This window comes from Nicotiana sylvestris, chromosome 1, assembly GCF_000393655.2.
Source record: "Nicotiana sylvestris chromosome 1, ASM39365v2, whole genome shotgun sequence".
Classification (NCBI taxonomy): Eukaryota; Viridiplantae; Streptophyta; class Magnoliopsida; order Solanales; family Solanaceae; genus Nicotiana; species Nicotiana sylvestris.
Genome location: NC_091057.1, coordinates 52,985,900 through 52,998,143, shown reverse-complemented (window position 1 = coordinate 52,998,143; position 12,244 = coordinate 52,985,900).

Sequence of the window (12,244 nt, the reverse complement as noted above, 5' to 3'; positions counted from 1 at the left end):
TTTATTTTTTGTTTTTTGTATCTTATTCCCCACACTACTGTATTCCTGAGTGTTTAGCTTCTTTAATTCACCTTTCATTGCTTTAAGCTTGTACCATACATTTTGCATCTTGTTTCCACTATGTTTCCTCCTCCAGTAATGACTTACTATTTCCTCAAACTTCTGATGATTATCTAGGTAGTTAAAAAACTTGAAAGGTCTCTTACCCTGTACTATATTCTTAGCCATAGTTATCTTCAAGGGTCAGTGATCTGAAAACTCAGGTTGCATAATGATCCCCTCCATTTGAGGCCACTTCTGTATCCATTCTACATTGACTAGGATTCTGTCAATTCTACTATGCACATTGTTATTTGTCCATGTGTAATATCTCCTAATTGTTCTGATTTCAGTCAAACCAGCATCCCCTACAAAAATTTTACAATCTCTCACTTCCGCTTCTTGTATTGGATTCCCTTGTATTCTATCTTCAATGGACATGTTACTGTTAAAGTCCCCCATTAAAACACTTGGCCAATTTACTCCATTCATTATTCCTTTGATATCATTCCACATAATTCTTCCTATATTGAATATTATGTTTGTCATATACTATAACAAAAACGAAATTACTATTACATTGTCTCATAGTTATTTGCCATGCTAAGTATTAATCATGTACTTGTTTCACTTCAAACTCCACCCTTGTTTGGTCCCAAACAACCCAAATTCTTCCACCTGGTGCTGCTTCATAGTTGGCTACCCACTTCCAGTCACCAAATACTTTCCTCATTATTGCATCAACATTACTCTCTTTTACTCTATTTTCCAGAACTGCCATTACTGCTACACTATTCTCCTTGCAGAAATTTTTTAGTAGTTTTTGTTTATACACCTTATTCATGCCCCCCACATTCCATGTTATAATGTTCTTCTTGATATATTTGTTATTTTAGGATTGTCTTCATTTCCTTGTCTACTCCTCCTACTTCTTATCTCCTGTTCTTCAGAGAATTGCATTATCTTCTAGGTAGTGTCAACTAGGACTTTAAATGCATTGCCTATATCAACTTCATCTCCCCCTTTTAGATCCCATTTGTTTTTTTGATGCAGACCTCCCTTTAGCAATCTACCATTGGTTGTCATTCTCTTGCTGATTTGGAACTAATTCACCTTCTGTTTCAATCTTCTCCCTAAATCTTCAACGACCATCTATCTTATCCACCTTTGGATCAAGTTTCCTTACTATTCTCCATTCCTGCATTGGTTTCTGATTATTGGTCCTCTGCTGCCCCTCTTCTCTATGTTACTATTGTTGTTCATTATATGAGTGGCCAAGTTGACAACACACTTGGCAATATTGTGGCTTCCAGTCATACTGCACAATCTGTTCAATCATTTTCCCAGTTAGATCATAGAGCTTTATTGATCCTGGTAGGGGCCTTGTAATGTCCATCTCAATTAGTACTCTTGCATAAGAGACTCTATCATCCATAGTGGTACATGCATCAGCATATAAAGGTTTACTCAGCCTACTCCTAATCTTACTTAGAGCCTTATTACTCTAGTAACTAAGTGGTAGTTTAGGGAACTTAACCCATAACGGTATAGTTCTAAGAATCTCATCCCCAAAATCAAAACCCTCCTTCCATGGTCGTAGGATAATTGGTCTATTATTCAATGTGTATGGGCCATTCATTATAACATCATCCCTTTCTTCATTATTATTCATCAAAACTATAAAATAACCGTCACTATGAAACAATACCTTTGGCTTCCTGATTTTTCCCCATTGTTGAGCTATGAAACGCTCAATTGCTCCAATTGTTAGGATGTTTCCTACTACATATAGAATTAAGGCTCTATTCCATTTTTGTTGTTACTCCGCTATGTCATCTTCCAGCAATTGCACCACCATTTTACCATATTGTATCACTTGTGAGATATATGATAGATTCATTCCTTTAGCTACAAGTTTATTCTCACTAAATAATCCAGCCCATGATCTTTCCCCAGCTCCCTACATTTGCTTCTCCTGCATGCTCTTCTCATTTCCTTATGCTTTGTTACTCTGTTCCATGGTTGCCTTTGGAATTACTGTTCCATTGCTTGGAGTTTTACTCGTACTCGCATCTTCAGCTCCGATCTTCCCTGCATGTGTGTTTTTTGTTCAAGTTAGGGCCCTACTGGTATATATAAGTTAAATAAGGCAGATAAAAATATCACAGTATAATAAGAGACTAAAATTTAACAAAAGGAAATCACAGAAGAATAACAGTATAGTACACAAGAATAACAGCAAGGGATCTTTCGAGATACCGTCTCGTAGTCCTAAAAGTAAATGTATAGGGGGATCTCCTGAGATACCGTCCCGTAGTCCCAAAGTAAATATGCAGGGGAATATCCCGGGATACTGTCCCGTAGTCCCAAAATAAATATGCAGGGGATCTCCCGGGATACCGTCCAATAGTCCCAAAATAAATATATAGGGGGATCTCCTGGAATACCGTTTCATAGACCCAAAGTAAATACGCAACTCAATAATGGAAATAACAGTTACAGCAAGAAATCCTACAGTTTACACTAAGTACAAGTTAACAAAAAAGTAGTAAATTCATTAAGCATGTTGCACAGAGTTCAGATAGGCATTTAAGGCACATAGACATGTTATTCTAGGCTAAACAGGATAACTACACATGCTGGTATATCTCAATTAAGAAGAAACCAATTATTACTCAGCAAAAATCGGATTTTACACCAAATAGAACATGTACGCACTCATCTCCTTTCGTATACGGCGCTCACATATCACAACAGTACTAAATCCTAAGAGGAGTTCCCCCACACAAGATTAGACAAGCCACTTACCTCGAACCAAGCTCAATCAATCGGTAACAATGCCTTTTCCACGAATATCCGACTTTGAATGGCCCAAATCTAGCAAAAAGTAATTGCATACCATAAATATAACTATAAGAAACTAATCTAATTAATGAAATCAAAGCTTAAGCAAGAAATTAAAAATCTCCCCAAAAAGTCTATCCGGACCCACGTCTCAGAATCGGGTATAGTCACAAAATATGAATACACATTCACTCACAAGTTCACTCGTACCAAAATTATCCAAATCCAATAACAAAATCTGAATCAAAACTCAAAAACTTGGTTGATGAACTTTCCAAACTTTTTCCCAATTTTCTCAACCCAAATGCCTTAATTAATAATGAAATCAACTATAGATTAGTGGAATATAACCATAAGGGAGTTAGGAATTGTTACCCAAAAGCTTTCTCTGAAAAACTCTCAAAATATCACCAAAATCTGAGCTCTCAAAGTCCCAAAATTAAAAATGGGATAAAACCGTCGAAATTCTCTTTTTCTGCCCAGCAATCATCACTTCTGCGGTTTCTCACCTGCAGTAAAACCATCGCAGGTGTGGACTTAACTTAAGTTCTCAAGAATCTCTTCTGCAATCAAGGGTCGCTTCTGCACACTCGCTTCTTTGTCCTTTCTCTGCTCCTGTGAATCTGCTTCTGCGAGATTCTTACCACTTCTACGGTCCTCGCTGGGCAGGCCTAAATCCGGCATCGCACCTGTGGCCCAAAATGCGCAGGTGCGATTATACCAGGTGCAAGAACTTCACCCATTCTCCCAAAACTAAATTTGATTTGTTAACCATCCGAAATCAATCCGAAGCCCCCGGGACCACAACCAAACATACATATAAGTCCTAAAACACCATACAAACTTTGTTGAACCCTCAAATTACATCAAATAATGCTAAAAATACTAATCATTCTCCAATTCAAACTTAATGAACTTTGAAACTTCAAACTTCTACAATTGATGCCGAAATCCATCAAACCACATCCGATTGACCTCAAATTTTACACAAAAGTCATATTAAACATTACGGACTTATCCAAGTTATGAAATTGGAATCTGACCATGATATCAAAAAGTCCACTTCCGATCAAACTTTCCAAAAAATCGACTTTCGCTATTTCAAGCCTAATTCAGCTACAGACCTCCAAAATATAATTTGGACACACTCCTATGTCCAAAATCATCCAACAGAACTAACGAAACCGTCAAAACTCCATTTCGAAGTCGGATTCACATTATTTCGACTACGATCAAACTCCTAAGACTTAAACTTTCGTTTAGGGACTAAGGATCCCAAAACACTCCAAAACCAAAAACAAAACCTCCCGGCAAGTCACATAAGCAGAAACAGATACGGAGGAAGCAGTAAATAAGGGATCGGAGCTATTACTCTCAAAACAATCGGCCAGGTCGTTATATTGATATTATGTGTATCTTGATCTAGCAAGCTTCTCTCTATGTAAATAAAATTTTGACTCCAGAACACAGGGCAAAAGAAATCATAGAACTCAAAAAAATATTAAAATCTTTTTCTTTGTAATCATGGTTATTTTCTATATATTCTTAATTATATATTAAAAAAAAGATACAGCTGAACGTTTACTGTATATTTAACACATAAAAGGTACATATCTGAGTTTAACCAAGTAATTCATCATGCATAACTTTTAATTTTTTAAAATCAAGATACTGCACATATTCAATCATTCTAAATGTTTGCATTTAACCAAAGAAGACATGAATCTGTATGATTGTAATTACGTGTTTTTCTCCAAATTAAACTGCAACTTTTTCTCCTATATATGTTACCACTTTATTGATGCAAAGTAATATGCAAACATGGGATTTGAGGCACTATAATCTTTCAAGGCTTGTTGGTATAATGAAAAGCTGTTAACATGAAAAATGGATGAATCATCCTTAAACTTAACACTATAAAAATAGCTCTTTCTCACTAAACTTTTGTTAATACTTTCCACAAATAGGTCAAATTTTTCTTCAAACATGAACAATCAATTCAAGACAATCATTCATCATGAGCCACAAGATCAATTCACAGGATAAAAAGGGAACATATGCACACATTGCTAACCAACCATTTATCATAAGCCTAATTACTTGTGTAACCGCACATATATTATACGAATTCAAACAAAAAGATTCACTCAGAAAAGTCTTACGAAAGAAAATAATCACAACCAGTAATTGACTCAGTTTTCCTCAAAAGAGAATCGAAAATTGAAAAACCTAGCAAAAATCTTCTTAAGAAAAACACAAAATTTAAAACATTGGGAACAACTTTTTAGGAGATAAGAATCTTATCTGAAAAGCAGAACAGGGCTTAAGCACCTTCTCCATCTACTACTGTATTTAACTAAATGAAACCCTCATGAACTTCGTTGTTTTTCTCGGGTCTGATATTAGAGTCTATACCCTTTTGAAGGGGTGTATCCTTCACTTGCTTTACAGTTTTACTAACCAAATGAATTGTTCAGTTGTTGTAGGCATATCATCAAATGACTTAATTGCGTCAAATTCTTTAGTTTGAAATTCCATCATACTAAATAAATAATGAATAAGATCAATTAACTGAAAGAATAAAGTAAAAGAAAAAAATAAGCAAAAAAGTCATTTCAATGAAAGCTATCATTGATCATAAAATACGGCATTTAAAGATAGAGAATATCATGAAAGTAATTTTTCATATATACCTATATTATCTAGAACGAAATTTTTACAAAAGTAAAAAAGTTGAAGAATAACAATTAAAAGAAATATATAGCAAATGTATAGACCCAATCTGTAACGACCCGATTAGTCATTTTGAGAGTAATAGCTCTAGTCCCTATTTAATGCTTTCCCCGTGTCTTTTTTTGCTTATGTGACTTGTCGGGAGGGTTTGTTTTTAGTTTTGGAGTAATTTGGGACATTTAGTCCCTAAAATGGAAGTTTAAGTTCTAGAATTTTGACCGTACTTGGAACTATGTGAAGACGACTTCGGAATAGAGTTTTGTCCGTTTCATTAGCTTTTTTGGGTAATATTAGACTTAGGAGCATGTCCGGATTGTGAATTGGAGGTCTGTAGCTGAATTAGGCTTGAAATGGCGAAAGTTGAATTTTTGAGAAGTTTGACCGGAAGTGGACTTTTTGATATCGCGGTCGAATTTCGATTCCGGAAGTTGGAGTAGGTCCATAATGTCAATTATAACTTATGTGCAAAATTTAGGGTCAATCGAACGTGATTTGATATGTTTCAACGTCGGTTGTAGAAGTTTGAAGTTTCAAGTTCATTAAGGTTGAATTGGAGTGTGATTCACGTTTCTGTTGTTATTTGATGTGATTTAAAGGCTCGACTAAGTTTATAGGGTATTTTAGGACTTGTTGGTATATTTGGTTGAGGTACCGGGGGCCTCAGCTTGATTTCGGATGGTCAACGGATCGAATTGGAAGTTGGAGGAGATGCTGAAGCTTTCAAGCTTCTAGTGAAATCGCACCTGCGGTAGGCTTGGCTGCATATGTGTACTCGCACGTGTGAGAAGAGGACCACAGATGCGGGGACGATGAGGATGTCCAATGTTCGCAAGTGCGACGGGAGGACCGCAGAAGCGGAGTCGCTTCTACAGAGGAACGATTGCAGAAGTGGGAATGAGCTGGAAGGGGAAGTCCGCATAAGCAGACAAGAGTTCGCAGGCATGCACTCACAGGTTTGGGTTTGATCGCAGAAGTGGACCAGTGGACTTAAGTCAAGTCCGCACCTGCTATGGAATTTCCGTAGGTGCGGTACCGCTAGTGCGTCTGAGTGTCCGCAAGTGCGAAATCGCTGGGCAGAAAAGAAAGTTTGAGGGTTTTTATCCCATTTTCACTTTGGGACTTTGAGAGCTCGGATTTAGGCGATAATTTAGAGGATTTTCAGAGGAAGCTATGGGGTAATGATTATTAACTCATTTATGGTTACATTCCACTAATCTATAGTTAATTTCATCATCTAATTAAGGATTTGGGTTGAAACAATTGGAGGAAAAATTGGAAAGTTCTTCAACTAAATTTTTGAGTTTTGATTGGGATTTTGATATCGAATTTGAGCAATTTTGGTACGAGTAAACTCGTGACTGAATGGTTGTTTGTATTTTGTGACTTTTACCTAATTCCGAGACGTGGGCCTGGGTCGACTTTTGGGGCGAATTTCTAATTTCTTGCTAAAGTCTTGATTTCTTTAATTAGATTAGTTTCTTATAGTTGTGTTTATGGTATGTAATTGTTTTTGGCAAGATTTGGACCATTCGGAGTTGGAAAATCATGGAAAAGGCATTCTTACTGATTAATTGAGCTTGGTTCGAGTTAAGTGGCTTGCCTAACCTTGTGATTTGGTACTATTGTGATACTTCTGTGATATATGAGTGTTGTATGCAAGGTGACGAGTGCGTACATGGGCTAATTATTGAAAATACTGTTTTTACTAAATAGTAACCTGTTTCATCCTAATTGAGTTATACCAGTATGTATAGTTATCTTGTTTAGCCTAATATCGCATGTCTACGTGTCTTAAATGCTTATTTGAACTATGTGCAGCATGCTTAGTTGATTTCCTATTTTTCCTTGATTTGTGTTAGTCTAAACTTCAGAATTCTTGTTGTTAATTGTTGTATTTGTTGGTTTCGAGCTGTGTGTTTACTTTTGGGACTACGAGGTGGTATTTCAGGAGATCCCCCTGCACATTTACTTTTGAGACTACGAGGCGGTACCTCGGGTGATCTCCCTGCACATTTACTTTAAAGACTACGAGGCAGTTCCTTAGGATATCTCCTTGCATATTTACTTTTGGGACTACGAGACGGTATCTCAGGAGATCCCCTACTGCTTATCCCTGTGTGATGTGCTGCTATTTTTTTTGTGGTTTTGATAAGTGGGGATTTTTACTACTTAAGCGCTTTTTTACTTTCGTTTTAGTCCAAAAGTATTTAATTGTATTCCCGAAAACTGATGAAATATGCTTAATTGCAGGAGTATTGAAAAATGAGCCACAAAGATGAATTCAACTCAAGAAGGAGCGATTTTGAACAAGGACATAAACTAGGCACAGAAGCTCAAGTGTGGACCGCAGATTTCTATCTACGTCCGCAGAATGTTAAGGAAAATCAGGAGAGCCCCAGTGCAAAGTGCGGACCGCCCAATTATTGTGCGGCCATAGAAGTTACTATAGAGCCAAAGTTCAGAGAGTTCGTTTCAAGCTCAAAAAGAAATGTGGACCGCACAATAATTGTGCGGCCGTAGAAATTAGCTATGCGACCGCACTCAGAAAATGTGCGGTCCACAAAAGAGCCCAGTGCGGCCGCACCCAGAATTGTGCGAACCGCAGAACTGTCACAACCCTAAAACTGATCCGGTCGTGATGGCGCCTAACGTGAAACTAGGACAGCCGACACAAATCCCAAAACCAACCAGACATTTATAATAAGTCATTTAAAATCATTAATTAGCTAAAATCCCATAATAGAAGTTTAAACAGTGCGGAAAATATATAACACAGCCCGACATCGAGGTGTCACCAGTCATGAGCAACTACAACTCATCTAAGAATAAGAAAAGACAACATAGTCTGAAAATAGTAGTAATACAAAGCTGAATAAGATAGGAAGGAGAAGCACTGGGCTGCGAACGCCAAACAGCTACCAAGTCAACTCTAGAGTCCTGTTGAAAGACCGATCAGCACTCACTATCGCGACCCGAGACTCCTGGATCTGCACACAAGGTGCAGGGAGTAATGTGAGTACGCAAACTCAGTAAGTAATAAAAGTAAAGGCAGCTGAGCAGTAAGAAAATACGTAAAACATGTCATCACACTACAACAAACCAGTATAAGTCCACAACAATGCAGTAAAATAATAAAACTCGTAAAACAACTCAGTTCAATAAAACCTTTTAAAACATCTGTCAATAGTTTCAAACGAATGATGAAAATAGTGAGTAAAAGGATAGAAATGTAAACAGCCCATCAGGCAAAATATCAGCAGAAACCAGCCCCTCGGGCTAGCTCACAGTCACTCGTAATTAGCCCATCGGGTAACAACATGAAACAACAACAGCCCATCGGGCAATATCATGTCTCATACTGGTACCTGCACTCACTAGGGGTGTTCAGACTCCGGAGGGGCTCCTACAGCCCAAGCGCTATAACAAGCCATCTCGTGGCATAATCAAACTGGCCCTCGACCTCATAACAAGCCACATTGTGGCATAACAATCAAGCCCTCGACCTCATAATCGTGAATCACTAACAACATGCTGGGCGCACAGCGCGATCCCATAATATCCTCACAATATAGGCCCTCGGCCTCACTCAGTCAGAAATCTCTCAAGTCACTCGGGCAACAGTAAAACATGATGCTCAGCCCAAAATATCATTTAAAATATCAATACGGAGTAAATACGGCTGAGTTATGAAAACAGTAAAGTACAGCATGACTGAGTACAGATATTAAGTCAAAACAGTGAGGAATAGTAGTAAAAAGCCCCTAAGAGTCCAAAATAGTTGGCACGCGGCTCAAATATGGCACTCAGCCCATAACATAGTAATACTTTCCAAAACACAATGATATCAAACAGTTTTCAATCAAATACGCGACGCAACCGTCGTACGGGACGGACCAAGTTACAATCCCCAATGGTGCACGACCCCGCGCTCATCATCTAGCATGTGTGTCACCTCAAAGCAGCACAACGATGTGAAATCCGAGGTTTCATACCCTCAGGACAACATTTACAATCATTACTTACCTCAATCTGGTCCAAACTCTAGCCAGCGATGCCTTTACCCCTCGACTCGGCCTCCGGATGCTCCAAATCTAACCAAAACATATTCATACTAACAAAATATTCTAAGGGAACAAAGCCCACTCGAAAATAACCAATTTACACCAAGAATTCCGAAATTGGCCAAACCCGACCCTCGGGCCCATGTCTCGGATTCTAATAAAAATCACAAAACTAGAATCCTTACACTCTCACGAGTTCATACACACCAAATATACCAAAATCCGACTACAACCGACCCCTCAAATCCATAAATCAAAGTCTCCAATTCCAAGCTCTAATTTCCCAATTTTAGGCTTTAAAACCCACTAATTTCATGTCTGAAATCAATATAGAATCGAGTATTGAGTTCAAAAATCTTACCTCCAAGTGTTTCCCTTCGATTCCCTCTTCAATCCCTCTCAAAAAGCTCCAAATCCTGCCAACAATGGTGAGAAATGGCCTAAAATTCGTGAAGATGGATATTTAAACATTCTGCCCAAGCGTTAATTCCTTAATCACGACCGCGGAAAATGTCTCGCGATCGTGAAGCACAAAAACTGACTGCCCTCATTTAATGTTACGTGATCGTAATAAATTCCACGCAATCGTGAAGTTCTGCCACTGACAACTTACGTGATCGCGGTATCACCCACGCGATCGCATAGAACAAACCTTACCACTTCACACCAACTCCTTCTCTCCTACACGAACGCGACATTGGCCACGCGTTCGCGAACCATAACCTCCCAACCAATCGTGATCGCGTTCTGGCCTTCGTGATCGCACTGAACAAATTTCACCTCTGCCCCACAAAGCCTACGTGATCGGGGATCCTTCTACGCGATCGCAAAGAACAAATGTCTGCAACAGAACTGAAGGAAAATCTGCAACTTTCAAAATAAGAATTTGATCCATTTAACTACTCAAAACTCACCCGAGGCTCTCGAGACCTCAACCAAACATGCCAACACATCCTATAACATTATTCAAACTTGTTCCAACCTTCGAAACGCTCAAAACAACATCAAAGCATCATTGGATTCAAACCTAAGAAGTTCCAAAACTTCCAAATTTCAAATTCGATCAAAAAGTCTATCAAACCTCGTCTGAATGACCTAAAATTTTGCACACATGTTCCAAATGACACAATGGACCTACTCCAATTTCCATAATTCCATTATGACCCCTATATCAAAATCTCTGCTACCAACCGGAAAACGCCAAAATTTCTATTTTGCCAATTCAAGCCTAAATCTACCTCGAACCTCTTAAACCCATTATGATCACACTCTTAAGTCCCAAATCACCTCCCAAAGCTATCCGAATCATAAAAACCAAATTCCAAGATCGTTTTCTCACAAGTCATCTTTCGATTGACTTTCCAACTAAAAGACCAACTTAAGAGACTAAGTGTCTCATTTCTCTATAGAACTACTCTGAACCCAAACTAACCAACACGATGTGATGAAATATAGCTGAAAAATATATAAAAAAAGTAGAAATAGGGGAAACGGAGTGATAATTCATGAAACAACCGGTCGGGTCATTACAAGAACATGAGAGATGCGGCCGCAATCCAGAATTATGCGGCTGCAGAATCAACTCCTGTCAAGATTTGAAGAGAAGTGCGACCCATATCACCTACTTTATTTATTATTGGGGCTGAAGTTCTTTCCAGATTACTCAACCAACTGATATCCAATGATCTCTTTAAAGGCTTCACAATGCATAAAAATGGACCACAAATTACCACCTAGCTTATGCTGATGATGTAATGATATTTACCTCTGGAAAACAAGATTCATTGAGATTGATCATGCAACAACTAAAGAAATATGAGAGATGTTCAGGGCAATCAATCAACTGTGGGAAAAGTTGCTTCCTGGTGGGTGTTGATGCAGACCTTGGTCAAATAGAAGTGATTGGGAACATCACAGGTTTTAGACTTACTCACTTTCCTATCATATATTTAGATGTACATTATACATGGGAAGAAAAAGGATCTCTTATTTCAATGATTCAGTGAATAAGACTGTGAAAAAGACTAATGGTTGGCAAGGAAAATTACTATCAATAGGTGGAAGAGCAGTTCTGATAAAGCATATCCTACAGTCACAACCGTTGCATTTACTTGCACCCTTAGTCCCACTAAAGACAGTTATCAAATAGACTGAAAGATTCATCACAAAATATATTTCTAGAAGAATGAAAAGAATAAGGAAAACACGATACTTTAGTTTAAGAATATTTTTGTTCTATCATCAGAAGAGGAATGAATACCGTTTCATCCTACAAATAATAAGCAATAAATTATAAGAAGAAAATGAAACACAAATTCAGTACTTAAATTATAAGAATCGAAAGAAACAATAACACATAATCTATACTACAGAAGAAACAAACCTGTAGATTGCTCAAATTAATTTTCTTTGTCGGATTCTATGTTTTTTGCAGTAAGCTTTATGAAAGAAGAAATGGGTGAAATATTAGTTATGAAAAGGAAGAGTGGTGCATTTTTTTACTACTTTAATTACCATATGCGCGGTCATGTAAAACCTTATTCTATATACAAAATAATACTTATACT